Source organism: Cryptomeria japonica, chromosome 6, assembly GCF_030272615.1.
Source record: "Cryptomeria japonica chromosome 6, Sugi_1.0, whole genome shotgun sequence".
Lineage (NCBI taxonomy): Eukaryota > Viridiplantae > Streptophyta > Pinopsida > Cupressales > Cupressaceae > Cryptomeria > Cryptomeria japonica.
Window position 1 is genome coordinate 78,477,667 of NC_081410.1, and position 15,189 is coordinate 78,492,855.

Below are 15,189 nucleotides of genomic sequence, written 5' to 3' on the forward strand. Positions count from 1 at the left end.
TGGTCTTCCATACTCTTTCCATTTTCATCTAGTCTCAAACATCTCGGTCAATACTTAGTTCATGGTTGAAACCCATTTCCAAAAATCTAGGAGAGAAGCTAAAGAGGCTCAAGAGTCCGTAAACATGAGTGCCTATGAGTATGACAATGATGTCTTTTTCAATTCTGATCATATTAAATTACCTGACATGGATGCCTATAGAAACATTCCAAATGTTGAGCACATGGACACTATAAACAACAATGATACACACAATGACAATATGGACAACATTTCAATACATTCAGCAGAAGTGGAAGACTCCATTATGGATCCCCATTTCAATCAATTGGTTGATGAAATAATGAGGAGGGATAGACAATATTTCTTACAAATGATGGCACAAAGTGGAGCCAAGATACCTCATGATTTTGACATGTCTCAAATAATGGAAAATTGACCTTTGCAACAAACTCACTCCAACATGGATCAAAGGAGGCCTAATAATGGAGGCAATAGAGGACCACATCTTGTGCCTGAATCACCATCATCTCTGTTTCAAAAATCAGAGGTCCCATACACACATGGTCAAGCATATGATACTCACCTTCGCATACCATTATGGAAGTCATGCAGAAAAATATACTCAATCACATACAAATGCTAAGGATCAACCACCAAAGCAATTGGATATTCAAAGGCATGATCAAAATTTGGACATAAGGAAACCCCGTGTCAAATTTGGGGACAACACAATAGAAAAAACTCATGAAATGCCTATAGAGTATGGTATACATGGACAAAGCAGGTATTCCATTCCTCATCATGACTCTATACCAAGTGGTACATATACGCAGCATCATTATAGACCTCCTCCATATGAACATGTGTATGATCAATATCATCCATATATGCAACATGCTCCTCCTCCACCCGGTGGTTCAGGCATGGGGTATGGTCTAAGAAGTCGATCTCCACCTAAGAACAATTTGGAACAGCAAATCAAGGACTTACAAAAGAAAATGGAGGACATAAATACACCGAAGCCAACTTACACAATGAGAGACATATGTCCCTATCCATTTGACAAAAGCATTCAAATGCCTCCATTTCCTACACACTTTGTGACACCTAAGTTTGATAAGTACAGGGCAAAGAAGATCCTAAGGCACATATAAGATAATTTTTCACAGCTTGCATTGAGGTAGCAGCAGAAGAGACATATTTGATGAGATTATTCCCACAAAGCTTAGGAGATCAAGCTATGGAATGGTTCTCCCAACTTCCACCTGGTATTAAGTCATGGGGTGACTTAGCAGAGGCATTTATCCAAAATTTATCGTACAACATAGAGATAGACATATCAGTTACTACCTTGTGCAATACCAAACAAAAGGATGGAGAATGTTTTTCATCATTTTTACAAAGATGGAGAAATCTAGCCAGCAGATGCTCTTGTGAAATTCCACAAAAACAAATGGTAGAGATGTTCACCCAAAATGTTAACAAAGACATTGGTTATGACCTAAGAAAAGCTTGTTTGTCCACCTTCAAAGACGTCATTGAAAAAGGCTTAGAAACAAAGAAGGTCCTAATTGAACAAGGAGTCATTAAGTTATTCAATGAAAACAAAGATGACTTTAAAGGAAAAAGACAAGCCAAGATTTTGGAATAAAAACAAGAACACAGTCAATGGTGGTGTTGTGGATGCCAATACAGTGCAACCCAAAATCATTTTTTCTGGATCAAGCTCTACAAACAATCAGGTGAATACTCAAACAACTTTGAAGTCACGAAGGAAGTACACTCCATTGGGAGAACCACTAGAATCAGTTTTCAAGAAGCTAGTGGCAAATAAAATAATAACGATTCTAGATTTGCCTCCATATGAGCCAAAGGTCAAACCAAATTGGTGGAATGATGATGAGTATTGTGAATTTCATAAGAGCAAAGGTCATAAAACAAGAAATTGTCATCGACTGAAGAATATCATACAAGATCTCATTGATAGAGGCGACATTGAGATTGAAGGACATTCATCCAACCAAGAACATGAAATGTTTAAGGAATCATTCCTAAAGCATGACAAGGGAAAAGCTAGAGCCATAGATGACCAAACCAACTATACCAGAGCATCTTATAACTATGATTCAACTATCAATCACATTTCAATGGACAATTATGTCTCTACCATTATCATCAAGGACAAAATGCCTGAGAATTCTACCCAAAGACCCAAGATTGTCCTAAAAGGCATTGGATCTTCTTCAGAACCTACCTTTGAATGTAATGTTACAACTCATCGAGGTAAATTCACTTTGCAAGGTATTCCAACTAAAAACACCACTTCCGCATCAACCAAACCTGAGTATGACCTTGTAGAACAGTTAGGGAAGACACCCGCACTCATCTCCATCCTTGAGCTCTTACGCATATCCCCCGCACATAAAGCCATTCTTGACAAAATCTTGAGAGACACTTCTATCCAAACTGATTTGAACGTGGACCAGTTTCAAGCCATGGTGGGATACCTTTCCATTCCACACTCCCTTACATTCACAGAAGCCGATGACGCCTCCGTAAGTCAGCCACATAATGCACGGTTACACATTGAAGCCTTCCTACACAAACATCGAATAAAACGAGTCCTAATAGATGGAGGAGCAAGTGTGAACATTTGTACTTTGAACACAATAATACAATTGGGATATTTTGAAAAAGTTGTGAATGCTACAAACAAAATTACCATCGAAGCATATGATGATGAAGAGCGTTCATCCAAAGGCACAGTCACCTTACCTCTCAAAGTTGGGCCAGTTACAAAGGATGTGGTTTGTCAAGTCCTAGACCTAGATCTCACATACAACATATTGCTAGGACGTCCTTGGATTCATGAGATGAGCGTAGTACCATCTACATATCATCGATGTATCAAGTTTCCACACAATGGAGTTGAAGTGACCGTCAAAGCTGATCCAAATCCATTCATATATTGCAACAATATGTGACCTAGATCAGAAATAACAATCCCAGTCAATCGACAAGCTATTCCTTCATCAGCCTATGTGGATCCAGAATCATTGAAAGCTTCTACATCCAAACAAGCAGAGCTAAAAGAAAAGTTCAAGATTAAAGACCTAGGATGTGGTGAGTATATATTTCATGTTGACCAACTCCCATTATCTCCTAAGGTATTCAGTCAACATGAAAAACCTACAAACAATTTGCAATGCCAAGGAATTGGGTGTGAACCACCTAGTGTTATGGCTACTAAGTCTGAATGCAAATCTCCTCTAGTGGTGCAAGCATCTCTTGATATCAATAGTCCTAAGAATGGTTCCAACAAGGAATCTATTGAGTGTATCGCCAGCCCTCTTGAGAACTCACATAGCTTTACCATTTCATCCACTCATTCCATTTCCAGTTCGCTCCTAGACTTGGATCAACAAGAATCACAAAAGCCCTTACTAATTGGGGATGAAAAATCAAGCTTTGAAAAGAAAAATCTAAAAGTCAAAAATAAAGAGAAGTCATTTAGTTCAAATCAAAATCAAAAGCTATTGGAATCTGCAAGAATCAAAGTCAAGGATAAAAATCCTATGAAAGAAAGAGAACAAGAGATGATCTCCCCTAATATCAAAATAACTGGGGGCAAAAGTTCTAAAATTTCAAGTCAAAAAACATACTTGTTGATCCTAAGTCTCCATCATGCTATCGTACTTTCACTTCTTTTCACAATCATAAGCCTCCATAACTCATCCACTTGTTCCACACATCCATCCCCTTTTGGCGATACATCATGGACCTTTAATGGAGCTTCCTTGAAGGACTTTGTTATCAAGGATGCCCAAACTTCTTCAAGTGACACACATACGGGCCTCTGTAGTCCACACACTAGTAATTCTATCTCAATTCCTTTATCAAGGAAGACAGTCACTCGAGCTACACATCATTCAGTCAAAGAACAATGCAGCTACAATCATAAAGTCAAGCCTCACACATTTGAGGTAGGTGATTTGTTTCTAAGAGAAAATCCTAAAAATCAACAAGACAGAGAGAAGAAGGGAAAGTTCAAACCAAACTAGCTTGGTCCTTACATCATCACAACAACACATGGATCTGGTGCATATCAACTCTCAACCACATAGGGTGAACCTTTGGAGGATCCTATCAATAGCATGCACCTTCACAAGTTTTACACATAGCTCTTCAAAGTATCCTAATTCAAAAATACAACAAAAAAACAAAAAATACAAAAATACAAAAAAAATTCAAAAAAATTCAAAATACAAAAAAAAATCATAAAACATAAAAAATCGTTACTTGGTGAAAACCTGGCAAATAGGCGCCTTGTGACACAAAAAAAAAGAAGTAAAGAAAAACATTTTGTCCAAAGGTGAAAACCACTTTGGTGGCGCCTTGGGCAAGTACCATGGTGAAAATTGGGTCACCAGTGCCATGCGTAGAGACATTGCTCCTCCCTCCTTTAGGATTCAATTTCATCCTTCAGTTTGCACACACTCACAACCTATCCATTCATAACAAACTTACCCATTCCCATCATGGCTAGTTATTGATCTACCTAAGATTGGTTAGCCATTCATAATAATAAACATCCTTTTCACCCTTTTCCATTCATAATAAATCGGCTCCTATCTGTGGCTAAGGCAAATCCTACATCTAGTAATGGGTGTGGAACTGAGAACATCACACGTTTTGAGGAGTACCAGTTTCTTCCACTTTTCTTCAGTTTATCCACGCACAATTCACAATAAAGCAACATTTGCATCGCCAATCCGCAATAAAGTTTCGTCTTCTCCACAATAAAGTATCAGTTTCATGGATTTAGTCAATTTCAGATGAGACACGACAACAACAATGGACTTTCAACAAATCAAATCTTTCAATAGACTCAGACAACATTATGGTTCAGCGCGATCTATCCTTTTTGTTAAAGCAAACATTGTGACCACAATCAAATAAGAATTATACAAGTGACAAGAGACACTAAACTTGAGGACTACAGTGGATGTTGGTGTTGAGTCTTGGTTTTATTTTGATTTTATCTTTTGGTGACATGTCTTTTAGCTTTTCCAGGATGTCTCTGACTAGAGATTTTATCTCCAGGATGTCTTTGACTAGAAAGGCGAGGATGGGGTATCGTCACCTATTTTTTTTCTTTGCTATCTGTGGATTGTCACTTAGTAATGCTATGAATTGTCCAAGGATATGAGGACACTGTGAGTCTAGTGTGAACTGGGGTATTCCTTGTTTGCAACTGTCTTATCTCCATGCAAATGGGTACAATGACTTTCTGGGTCGAACATATGCCTAGATTGTCATAACCTATTTTGCCATAATAAAGCTCAATGATGATAATGCACAAGAAGCTCTTTCACTTTCATATCTTCTATCTTCCATCCCCCTTTCTTGATTGACTTCCATCGTCCTTCTTGAGTCCATGTAGTCTGCTATCACATGACTGAATATAATGACACACCAAAAACATTTGCATCTCATGTAGTTTCACCTGCATTACCACATATTATCATTTCATACATACATATAGATATCACAATTGCATCACATCCTGCACACAACACATGTTAGTACACTTTACATTTTCATCATGTAAATTGTTATTTACATTATCATATTCATCTGCATTTCATACATTCACATTGGCATAACATATTAAAAACATAAAATAACAAAAATATTGCATTGCATCATATACATATTTGCATCCATATCATGCATTAACACATAGAAACATACATCACATAAGTACACATGGATATAGCTGCCATAAAGATGAATCATCTCATATATATATATATATATATATATATCTCAAAAAATCATAAATGTCATGATACAATGATGTCAAAATACATATGGCTACAACCAACCCTCGTGTCGCCCTATCCGGACAGAGGAATCCACTGATCACTCCTGCCAGTACTGCTGGTAGTGTTAATCTTGTCTGTGTCATCGTGTCCCATGCCACGTGTCCAACCCTCATCTCCAATCCCGGATCCTGGAACACTCGTCTCAGTGCATCCCTGTCTCTATCCCGATCGTAAGGAACCAACTCCCCATCGATCGGTATCCTCAAAATCCTATATACATCCTCCAAGGTGATTGTCATCTCACCCATCGGCAAATGGAAAGTACAAGTCTCTAAGTGCCATCTCTCAGCCAGCGCAGTCAGCAACCCCATGTTCACCCGAAACTCAGGTACATACAAAATATGTCGTAGGCCCATAGCCTGAACCGCTGCTCTCTCCTCAACTGTCAGCTCTGCTCGCAAACTCTGAGTCAATGAGAATCTCTCTCGTGACTCTAGCATAGGTAGGTCCTCCTGTAGTCAAGCAAATCAACTATGTCAATCATAGTGGCATTCCCTGTTCATCACAAAATGCTGCTTTTTATCCTAGTACTTATGGTACTCTATCCTAGTGACACTCCCTGTTCATCGCAAAGTGTTGCTATTTATCCTAGTGATACTCCCTGTTCATCAAAAGTACTACGTGTTTTTGCACTCCCTGTTCATCACAAAGTGCTACTCATAATTGCACTCCCTATTCATCACAAAGTGCTGCTCATATTTGTAATCCCTGTTCATCACAAAGTACTTTGTCTTGGTACTCCCTGTTCATCACAAAGTGCCTCGATCTATCCTGGTCTTCTCTAGAGGACCTGCTTGAGTGTATCCTCTCAGCAGCTTATCCAATCGACAACGTATGTTCATCACAGAACTATCGATTTGGCCTAGAAGACATAAACACGCCTAGCCTACCAAGACGTGCCTGGCACCAATGCAGACGCGCCTTAATGTTTTTCCTCCCGCTTGACATTTTTCTAGAAATACCTAATGCCCATTTATTGCCCTACCTAGCATGCATTAATGAAAACATTTATTACAAGAAAGTACAAGGAGGTTTTGTGGTACTTACCAGCTCTCCTGCATCTGCTGGCCTCTGAAATCGGTGAACGCGATCGAATCTGTGCACCAATGCCATCGCTGCTGACTGTTGCTGCTCTATTCTCTCTCTTTGCACTCTGATCTCTTGGATGTGTGGATGACAATGAGAATTTTTTCCCCTCGTACTCTATCTTATAGACTTCCCTACCCCTAGTCTCCCCTGTCAGTCTTCGTTATCCCGTGACTCTGTCACTCTATCCTTTCCGGTCAGTCCTTTTTAGCCTTTCTTTCTTATTGAGAGATTGTCTGTGATCTTTCCAGACATTTTCATCCAATCTCTCGAGGGGGCATATCATTCCCATCTTGGGGCAACTTTGTATCAGTTCATATTATCTTCTTTGAAACAATACGACAAGCTGCATTGTCTCAAAGAGGGGCAAAATGTAGACACCTAAAATTGTCCAGTCTAATTAAATAAATATCTTTATTTATTTAATTATTTTAGCCTAATTCTTCTATTAATTAAATAAATCTTTATTTATTTAATTAATTCATTTATCCTCTTCTAGCCTTATTTCTCATTTAAATAAATACATTTATTTATTTAAATTATCCTTTTCCTAAATTAAATAAATATCTTATTTATTTAATTATCCCACTTCTTCTATTAATTAAATGAATCTTTGTTTATTTAATTAATTCATTAACCTTTTCTACCTATGACACATGTCATTCATCTCTTAATTCATACACTACCTACCCTTTCATTATTTTATTATTTATTTTACCTACCCTCTAATCATAGTCAACCATTTATCTTTTACACCTCTTAATCTTATCCCTCCATTTCTTATAGTGTCTTCTATATAAGGAGATGCTTCCTTCATTATAAAACTTTATGCATCTCGATGATTATTCGACTACACTATGCTTTTGAACTTTCATATGCGATCAAGCCTACTTGCAACCACATTTCCGTTCTTTGTTGAGCTCTTGTGCACATATAAAATCTGAGAGCAAATATATCAAGCAAGATCAATGGAGATAGGAAGAATGGAGATCCAAACCCTATTGGATAAGTGATGGTATAATCTTTGTGATTTCATTTGATTTGCATTGTCTTAGGTAATCTTCATATGTTATGGTGGATCTTTGTTGTTGTTAGGCTAGGGTTTTGTGGTTGAATCTATTTAGTCTTTCAACATTGTTATTATCTATTTTCACCATATACACTACCCATGATGCATGTCATTCATCTCTTAATTCCTACACTACCTACCCTCTCATTATTTTCTTATTTTCTCTACCTAACCTCCAATCTTAGCTAACCATTTATCTTTTACACCTCTCAATCTTATCCCTCCATTTCTTATAGTGTCTTCTATATAAGGGGATGCTTCTTTCATTATCAACCCTAACTCCTGGACTAGCATTCAAACTTTCATATGCGATCAAGCTATCAACCATATTTTCGTTCTTTGTTGAGCTCTTGTGCACGGATAAAATCTGAGAGCAAATATATCAAGCAAGATCAATGGAGATAGGAAGGAGATCCAAACCCTACTGGACATGTGATGGTACAATCTTTGTGATTTGTTGATTTGCATTGTCTTAGGTAATCTTCATATGTTATGGTGGATCTTTGTTGTTAGGCTAGGGTTTTGTAGTTGAATTCATTCAGTCTTTCAATATTGTTGTTTCCATTTTTACCATAAACAGAAATGAATATGTATGGACTAATTTAATTTACATACATATTAAATTATCTAAATAAATTACAAATTATTCATATAAATTATAAATTAGATATATACATCTTAATTGTACATGTCCCCTTAAGACATATATTCACGCGTACTATTAGTTAACATGTACATTAGTCATGCATCCTAATTTAATATAATTGAAAATTTCATATTTAACTAAACAATATGGTCCACATAAGCCATATACACATTGCATGTATTACATTCAAACACTTTAATATTTTTAATAATTTATCCAAGTTTCAAAACAAGTTAAGTTCTAAAGTCTTAATAATTCAATTCATGGGTTCAAACACATGTACTTTGGTGTACTAAATAGTTAATGGTATCACATCAAGTGGTTCAAACCGCTCTTTATTTTCTCACTATCTAGTCTCCACTTTTGAGACCGCCTGCGACGTGGAACTGTATGAAGAATTAGGCTAACAACAATGACCAAGTGGTTATACTGACATGCCTTATTGTCAATTTGATATTCAGTGAAATGAATCCCATGTTGAACAATTTTAACTTGTTTGAAATATGTCCCTTGCACTACAACTGAGCCTGCATGTACATAAGAAACAACAAATTCCTCTAGGTTCAAAATTTTGTGAAAGTGTATAAAAATAAAAAATTCATGTGCTCAAAATAAATTAATTAAAACACATTAATCAATTCAAACTTCTGGGAAAGGACATTTCATCGCTCATTTCAAATTTTGTTAACTTCTTTCTCTCTTCTATGCAACACAATGAATAATAACTAACACCTTCTATATTTTCAGCTTCTGCTATGACTGCAAAAATATCTCCTGCAATTCAAATTTACATGAAAAATTAAAAACTTATAAATAAAATGTACTCGAAAAAAACTTGAAACATTTTTTTAAAATATATAATTTTTAAAGAACTCTATATACACGTACATGCATACATATTTTTGTAATCAATCCTAAAATATGGTCATAATCAGTAGAAATCAAATGAATTTCTTCAAAGATTTCGTCCTCATTTTTCTCATATATGTCAATAACAACTAGTGGCACTAAATTCTATTCATTGACATATCCAAGCTCTTGGTTCTTGCAATTAACATAATTTTCTAAAATGCAATCATAACAAAAACATGAATAATTCCTATTGTATAATGTTCATGGGAGATTGTACTCATGACACAATGCAATGATCTTGTCTTCTCCACGCTCTTGCATCCATGCATTGATCTTTTATCCACATCTGCAAAATGTACATGTGCACACACACACACACACATCTTTGTAAACAATTAAATTAAATTAAATTTACTTCTAAGACAATTCCCTTTTTACTTATATATTTTGAACTTAATTTTTTATTTAAAAAGAGATCACGTACCTAATCTCCCAAAACACTATATGGAATGGACCTATATGTTTCCGATGATGAACTAGGATAATTTGGTTGCACACAGTGTTTCTTACACCATTCAACAACATCATGTGCATCATCTATACGATCTCTTGTATAATTTATTTGATGCTTTCTTAGAGCACGTTTGATACAAACTCTTGCACCATCATGTTCACCCTTTTCATGCTCACTCTTAAAAAAACTCCAAACATGTGGTATTTTGTCATTTCGATGATATCTACATAGTGCATAAAATGACCTTGAAGATTTGAATTGTGCCACACATCTATTAGACCAAATAAAATGTTTAACTATTGTTATGTCTCTCTCTTTCAAATATTCAAAACAAATCTTAAAGCAATGTTGTACAAAAAGTGTTTCATGCTCCTTATCATCACTAATGTAAAAGTGGTATTCTTTCTTAATGACACAATTTTCAAATGTACTGTAGACACCATCCAAATCCATTTGTGCATGTCGATAACACACATGCACCATAATAGTGATTTGTTTTGAAAAGTAATACTCTAATTAAATCTCTTTTTGATGTGCAAAAGAGTAATTTTCTGCGAAGTCCACTACCGATAGAATAGTTCCAAGTGGGAAAGTGTCTCTTAATGTTTGAAATTGTTGTGTTTTTCACTTGGCAAAAAAACCATGGAATATGTATGATTTTATCAACTTACAAAAATTATCCATAAATGTTCCAATAGGTATCTCCTCTTCTACATAATCTAACCTTGTAGATTCCTTTCCAAATTTTATTTCAAACTTTTTGTACTTGTAACTCTTGCAATTTACCATCTTCATCATGTCAAAATCTTCATCTCTCAAAGGCAATTTAGTCAACTCCCCACATGTTCCACAAATTCCTTTTAGCATCTATTTGACCGATCGGATTATTATCTGATTTATCATATAAAATGGATGCTATGAATTGACTTGTTCGTTTAGGAGGAGCATTTTTATAACCATCACTATCTTCTCTAATCTATCGAAACACCTGATAGTACAGATCAAATTCAATGTGATAACAACAACAACAAGTTTCAAATACTTTGTTTACCTTCACATAATATGGCCTTAACCTTTCAAACATTGTTTGTCCAGTCTTTATATGAGGGTTTGATTTAGTTAATGACACATACACTTCATGTTTTGTTGTGTCTAACCAATGTTTTACATGGAGATCATAACGATTAGGACCAATTATATGCTTGATAAAATCTCTACTGTTTGATGAAGGATGAGTATTATCATTCCAAAAACTTGTCACCATGTTCCTAACAACATCTTCAATCCTATCAGAACGAGGGGCTCTACACATAATTTCCTAATTCCCTACTGAGGTAGTATCATCCAAAGTCTTTCTCCTTTTCACATATTTTGATATTGTCCTTCTACTAAAACCAAACTTTGATGACGGTGAATAGTTTTGTCTTTTTTTGAGGCATTCTTTCATTTACTAAAGATGTCAACATCACTCTTCTTGAAATGGTCTTATCTACTGTTTGAGATTTTTTACCAATGTTCACCAAACCTTTCTTAACATTTTCAACAATAGATTTTGGTAGCTGAGAAGTTTTCCTCTTTTTACTTGTTGTATTTATACGCAACAATTTTAATGGATCTATTAACTCATTACGAGTAAGTACAATTGATAACAATTGAGCTTTCTCTAGTGTAGTATCAATATTATTGAAATGAGACATTATTTCTTTTGCACTTTTAGTCATTGACCTCCTTTTAGTATGTCTAGGTTCTTCATTGAGACATTTCAACTCATTCACATCCATTTCAAGTAAATGATCTAAATTTTTATAAGAAATATTTCTCTTCACCTTTTTAGCTAGATCCATAATATGTTCATCCATACCGGTAGGAGGTAATGATCTCGACCCCTCTCCTTCGACCTCCATTGATTCAACTTGGGCCTCCTCCCTATGTTCATCAACTATAATGTGTTCTTCAGGATTGTTTGCCTCAACTCCCGTTTGAGAAATTCCTTCTTGTTGAGCCCGTTCTGCACGTGCAAAAGATGACATGTGTATATATAGTAAGATAAAGGTCCTAAAAAGAGATCAAAAAAAGACTTAAGGGTCTAGAGAGAGAGAGAGAGAGAGAGAGAGAGAGAGATTAAACACTTTTAAGGAGAGAGAGAGAGAGACAAAAAGCCAAAGAGAGGGGGTAGATTCAAGACTTTTTAAAAGGAGAGAGAAGAGATCTAGTCATAAGAAGAGTTAAGGGGAGAGAGAGGAGACGGTCTAAAGATCTAATTTAAATTAAAACTAGATCTATTATTTTTAATCCACCAAAATTTTAAATATATAAATTGCTAATCTAAAGAGAGGTCCTAATAAGAGATCCTATAAAGAGAGGTCCTAAAAATGGACTTAAGGGGAGAGAGAGGGGTATAAAAAAGAAATAAGAGAGAGAGAGAGGTTTGCAAGAAAACCAAATGGGACCCTAAGATGATGGATTTGATAAGGCAACCACTTAGTGATATGTTGTAGTACTTTAACTTATTATAGGTTTGTATGTTAATTCTTTTTTCTGCACGGGTAGTACCTCTAAGACGAAGAATGAGTTCAAATTTTTTATGGTTCAAACGAATTTGAAATGAAAGATCTAGGTATTATATAATATTTTATAGGAATGGATGTTTATCAAAGTAAGGACAAAAAAATTATTTGTCAAATGAGTATACAAAGGATATGTTGAAGAAATTCAATATGATTGATTGTGACAGACATCATCTCCATGTGCTCATGGGGTTGTGTTGTGTAGAGGTAATGGTGTTAAAATATTTAATGAGACAACTTACAAAAGTAAATTGTTGGGAGTTCGATGTTTCTGACCCACACAAGATCTAATAAATTACTTACTCTAGTACATGTTTGCAAGATATGTGATAAGGACAACAAAGCAACCTTTTATGTAGGAGGGATTGTGAATGAAGGAAAATGATTGATTGTGGGACCGAGACTGGTTTTACTAAGCACAGAAGTGATTTTGCATATACTAACAATGTTTGTAAATTGAATGTTTTTGTGGTAAGAACACACAACAAACAATGAAGACACAATGTATGAAGGTGGTTTTGTCAAAATGATCGTAATGTGTATGTTCTATAGGCCAAATTAGCCCAAATTTCCACGGGTCTAGCACAATTGAAAACACATCAAATACTTGCTTAGCCTAAGGACATGTTCTCATGGCGGTAACCTCAACCCACAACCTGGAATCTCCATCGGCTCAAGTGCAGGGACACCTTGAGGGGTGTATTCACTAATTGTGCCTTTTTTCGTGAGCAGAAAACTAGAGGCCTCCAAGACTGGAAGGATGACCCTATCACCCTCTCCCCGAAAAGCTACAAGTAGATTATGCTAAGACGAGGATTTTTGTCTCATCCCACGGGAGCCTTATGGTGAGTATCTTGGGGGGAAAATCATCTATCTCCTTGCACTGAAGCTATTGCGATGTTCGGTCAAAAAAGGGTGGGCCACTAATCTAAAGGTGTCTAGTCATGTTTCAGGGCATCTGGTGGCTATAAATGCGACATTTCACTCATGTTAAATGAGGCCTTCCAGTTTGTAGAGGTTATGCTCTACAGGTTTTATCGCACCAAATGGCACTAGAGGAGACATATGTTGGTATAACACATCGACACCAGGTGATGAGGGACTTTCGTCCAAAACCACAATCTTTTATATTGCTGACCAAAAGAAAATAGTGCTTGGGTCATTCCCTCTCACAAGACTGGAGGTAGGCTCTCTAAAGATAATAACAATTTCTCTTACATCCAAGATCCAATGGAAGATGAGGGGAGAGGATACTTTTTTTATCACCTTGGGTTTTAAATTAAACACAACGTGCCAAAGGCATAAGACACACCAAGCAAGTTAATTACCCTCAACAAACAAAGAAAATGTCAATAAAATTGTGCGAGCCTAATTAGACTAGGAATTTGAAATGCAAAGACACACATTATTTCAAATTAAAGCAAGATTATTTTTAATTAAAACGAGATTATTTTCAATCCAATCATTTCCAATTTATGAACTTGTTACTCTAGATACATAGGTCCTAATTTAAAGACATCCTAGAAAAAGAGAGGCTGTAAAGAGAGAGAGGAGTTATAAAAAGATTTAAGTATAGTATCATAGACTAATTTCAAATTTGATTATTTTTAATTCATTTATTCAAAATGTCTCATAATTTAGAAGAAACACAATTTAATAAAAATAACACACTTAACAAAGTTTGATAAAAATAACACACTTAACAAAGTTTAATAAAAATTACATAATTTAGAAATAATTAAGATATAATTATTTAAAAAATTATTAATTTAATTAAATTAAATTTTATTTAAAATATTTTTTATAATTTTTTACATAAAAATATAAATTAACTAATCAAATAAATACAATTTTCAGTACGTAATACAAGTAAAATTAACTAGAACTTTGTAGTGTCATAAAATTGCGACCCATGAAATTTTAACCATATTTGGGGTCCTCACCTCGGCGACGGTATCTCCTTCCCTTACCGAGACCTATTTTTGCATTTTCAACCCTTCAGTTTTTCTCCTTCATGTCTTGTGTCTGCTTTAGACCCTGCCCGAGCCCCAAAATAGGGCAGGACAGGGGCTTGGAGCCCCTGTTCCCCCTAGGATAGTGGCATGGCGCCCCTCTCCCCCTAGGATAGGGGCGATGCACCCTTGTCCTCACCCCTTAGGGTGGCCCTATGTTCGGTTTGCCCGATCTCCTATGCATTTTCTTGTCTTCGGGGTTTTTAATTCCTCTTTATTGGCCTTCAGTGGTTGAAAATTAATCCTTGAGGCATGTATAAAAAGGAATTGAATACCTTCATTCAGGGACGGATAGAGGGCGAATGAACGCATGAGAGGAGATAATAGGCATAAGGAGAAGATACAAGATTTCAAGGTCATCATCAAGCATTCAAGCATTCAAGTCTTCTTCATTCAGTCATGGGAGCGACATTACAACATTCATTTGCAAGCATGTGTGTGTTAGGGTTTTGTCATGTTACATGCCATTTCATACAATATTTGTGATTACATTCAAGAAGCAAAGCAATCATCATCAACAAGTTGTAGATCTACAAGGTATACATTTCCATT